Source organism: Amblyomma americanum, chromosome 11 (assembly GCF_052857255.1).
Source record: "Amblyomma americanum isolate KBUSLIRL-KWMA chromosome 11, ASM5285725v1, whole genome shotgun sequence".
NCBI lineage: Eukaryota > Metazoa > Arthropoda > Arachnida > Ixodida > Ixodidae > Amblyomma > Amblyomma americanum.
This window is the reverse complement of record NC_135507.1, coordinates 59,307,436-59,311,716: the sequence shown is the minus strand read 5'-3', so window position 1 is coordinate 59,311,716 and position 4,281 is coordinate 59,307,436.

The following is a 4,281-nucleotide window of genomic DNA, read 5'->3' as shown; positions in this document are numbered from 1 at the left end:
ACAGGGTGGTGATGCAGATTATAAAGGACAGATTACAGGCGTGGGTGGAGAACGAGGGGGTGCTAGGGGAGCTACAAAATGGGTTCTGGAAACAAAGGAGATTGGAGGAATATCTGTTTTCATTGATGCAGTGTATAGAGATTGCTGAAAAGAAACACAGGCCGATATCGCTACCATTTCTGGATATTAAGGGAGCCTACGACAACGTTACTCAAGAGTAACTGTTGGACACACTGGGCACATTGGATGTGGAAGAAGGAGTAATTAATCTTTTAGAAGATATATATAAAGGTAACAGAGTGCTTATAATATGAAAAACAATTGTATCAGAGCCTGTAGAGATATAGCGGGGGCTTAGGCAAGGATGTCCTCTGTGCCCTTTGTTGTTCATGTTGTACCTGCAAGGGTTGGAGACCAAGCTAGAGAGGAGCGTACTAGGTTTCAACCTTTCTTTGTTCAAGCAAGGAGAATTGATTAAACAGTCATTACCGGGACTAATATATGCCAATGATATAGTGCTAATGGCTGACAACAAGGAAGATTTACAGAAGTTGATAGACATATGTGGTAATGAGGGAGATAGATTAAATTTCAAGTTTAGTAAGGAAAAATCTGCAGTCATGATATTTAACGATGAGGTCGGCGAACATAGAATACAGGTGTTCACGCTAGAAGTAGTGGATGAGTACAAGTATCTTGGGGTGTGGATAAATAACAGTGCTGAGTATCTGACACAGCATGAAAAATATGTAATGAATAAAGCTAGTAGGATTGCAGTTATGTCATGAAAAATAGGGCACTGTGGACTTATAATAGGTATGAACTGGTAAGAGGGATCTGGAAAGGGGGGATGGTTCCTAGCCTGACTTTCGGTAATGCGGTCCTGTGCATGAGACCAGATGTTCAAGCAAGGTTAGAAATTAAACAACGTGGCGTAGGGAGGCTAGCTTTGGGAGCACATGGCAATGCACCAAATCAGGGGGTACAGGGTGATATGGGATGGGCATCGTTAGAGAGCAGAGAAGCTAGCAGTAAGATAGCATTTGAGGAGCGATTAAGAAAAATGGGGAAAAGCAGTGGTCTAGGAGAGTTTTCAGATAAGCAATGTTGATACGAAATGGAGAAAGCGAACTAGAAATTTGACGAAAATATCTGGACAGCAGTAGGGGACAAATCAGCAATTATCGGTTCAGAAAAGGTTAAAGAAATAGAGAGAGCTTTGTGAAAAACAGGGATGCTGACGAAATCAGCACTGGGAACATACAGGATTTTAGGCAGGAAATTGCCAAAGAAAATATTTGTGATAATTGTAGGGGAAGCTCTGTTGTTTGAGGCCAGGACGGGTGTTTTGCGGACTAAGACATATAGAGTCAGGTACAATGAAATACTTTTCTGTAAAGCGCTTCACCCTACAGTAGAAAGCCGCGGGGCTGATTTATCCAAGGCATTGGGGTTTAAGGACAGTGAAGAGAAAGTAGATTTTAAGCGGGTAGAAATAACCAAGCGAAGGTTATCTTGTGATTTCTTTTTGACGCGAAAACCTTCACTTCTATAGTCAACACCACGCTTCGCGTGAGCCAGCGTATGTCGGAGCACGAGTAAATAAGTACCGAAAAACCAGCCCTGCACATTGATGCATCCTGTTAACTCTGCTTGTAGAATAGCAATGTAAAGCCTTCATCAAAAATAAATATCCACCAGATTTGCTCTGCGCCACATTCTAAGGCTCTCTCTACATATTCAGTGCTCCAAATCTCTGAAGATGAGCTTAAAGGTGCACTGAAGAGGAACCTGAACACGTCGGTCACCACCACCATGGTGGACTCTGTCGCCTTTTCTCTCTCTCGCTCCCACCACTGTGCAGCACCGCGCCTTTCCTCAAAATGCAACTTTCAGTTTTCAGTTTTCTCTTTCTTCTTTCTCTCCCTCCTTTATCCCTTCCTCTGGCATGGTTCCTGTCCACCAAGATATGTGAGACTGTTACTGTGCCATTTCCTTTCCTCAAAAACCAAACAAAACAAGTGAGCTGACGGCCATGGGAGCCATGGGATTCATTTGCGATGACAACTTTGCGAAAGCTGTTCATTTTCACGAAAGGAAAGGCACACAACCGGCTCTGTGGGTCAGTGGATACCTCAATCTCGCTTTCATGTACATGGCGTTGGTGTCAAAAGCCTGCTTTGATTGCGTTCCACACACTGGATAGGCAATGCGCCCTCCTTGCCACCCTGGGAGGTCGCATGCAGTTAATGGTTGATTGCGAGAGATTGATCACCAAATGAACGCTGCGGCCTAGGTATTGCTGCAGTGCTGTATGTCAGCCACAACGCTGTCAGCGCTGATTCATTCATTCCACATCTCTCTCTCACCATGAAACAAAGCACGAATGAGACGTTCACATATCCAGGGAGCCGGTTATGCTCCTTTCCTTTGCTCAAAGCCATCGCCGTCTAGAACATTGTCAACGCCAATGCCTATGTACACAGTGAACGCCAATATCTTTCGCTTTGTATATCCTGGATTACCTGCGCTAATCCACATTAATTTTATTTCAGTAGCACATTGCATGATATTTGCCTATTGATTACTTTTTCTTTCAGCTTGTGGTTTTGACAACTTTTTCTGAAATTTATTACAGTGCATAGAATGAAAGTTCTGCTGTGAAAATTCTTGCTACTGTTTGTGTGCCCCACCAAGGGTTTACATCTTATATGTATAAGTTGAGAGTTGCTGTTTGTCAACCTCGTATAATGCAGCTGGGCGAGACCATTTTTCTTTGCTGTTCCTTTTCAGATATTTTGGAGAACATGTTCAGGGAAACGATAGTCTCATGCATCTTGTCACTCACTAGATGCATTCTGCGCCATGAAGACAAACAGCTCGCAAGAAACTGTTTTTTGTACTTTATATTTAAGTAATTATAATCATTACTATGGAAAGAAAATAGCTTTTGCCGAATACTTTTTAGTTCTTCATTAAATACAGGCTAATTACCAACTACTGCCACATCTTTCTTCATCCCATAAAGCACAAAAAATTGGAGCAATCAATTTTTACTAGCCTTATTGACTCCCTATATTATAAACAAAAACGTAGCATATGGACGGGACGAAGAAGGGTGAAAACAGGACGGGTGCAACACCTACAATTGAATAGAATGAAATGAGACGGTAAACCGCACCCGATCTCAGAGCAACAACATGCATGCGCATGACATAAAACAAGGTAAAAAGAAACTGACAATCTTAAAACGTGTGGAAAACGAGCAAAAAAGAAGAAAAGAGAAAGAACGATGGATAATAAAAGGTGCAAGAAAACTCAAGTGCGTTTTAAAAACTTCAATTCCTTCTCCATCAGATACACAGATGGGGTACTAATGCACATGCCTTCTCTGCATATCGAAATTTCCTAGGCTTCCAAGAGTTCCCTTGCCAATTGGCCTTTACCACGCCCTACAATCTTAGTACGATTAAGCAGGGGAAAACAACCATTGCACTTCTTGCAATGCACTGGTATGTGTTCCCCAGTTTGTTGGCAAAGTGAGGAGGCATGTTCACCCAGCCTCATGTTTATACACCTGCCCGTCTGCCCAATGTACACAGAACTACAATGAAGAAGGAACTAATAAACAATATCTGTTGCGGATGAGACGTATGGTTTTCTGTTTTGTGCCACAACCTGGTTCTCTTTCCTTCTCTCGATCTGCTAAAGCACATAGCATTGCCAGCTTGAGGGGCGTAAAAACACAACCCCAAATTTCACTGCCACTCTTCAAGTTGTGGGAGAGCCAGTGTATGTATGGCATGACCTCAAACTTCCTTTTCTTTTGGTCACCTGGTGTGATATGTCGTAACAGGAGCTCTTGTTTACTGTCTCATTTCATTCTATTCAGTTTTAAGTGTAGCAACCGTCCTGTCTTCGCCCTTCTTCGTCCCATCCATATGTTACGTTTTTGTTTATGTCTGACCAACTGGCCCCACAGTATACTCTGTTAAATATTGAATCCCTTCAGTTAAACCTATTTTTCCCACTTGTCCCAACTCCGATTCTGCAAATCCTTTCATGAAACACAATTTCTAATGTTCAGCAATGGTTAACATACATTTGTAGCTTCTGGGTTTGGAAACAGCATTGTTTTTAGATGTCTTCAAGGCATTTCTCACTGTTAATTAAGCTCCAGGTTTCTATAATAAAACTTAGGCACCTTTACATTGACTACTTGGGTTTCAACAGAATCATGGATTCTTTTTAACTACACAACATATCACTGCTAATGCAACC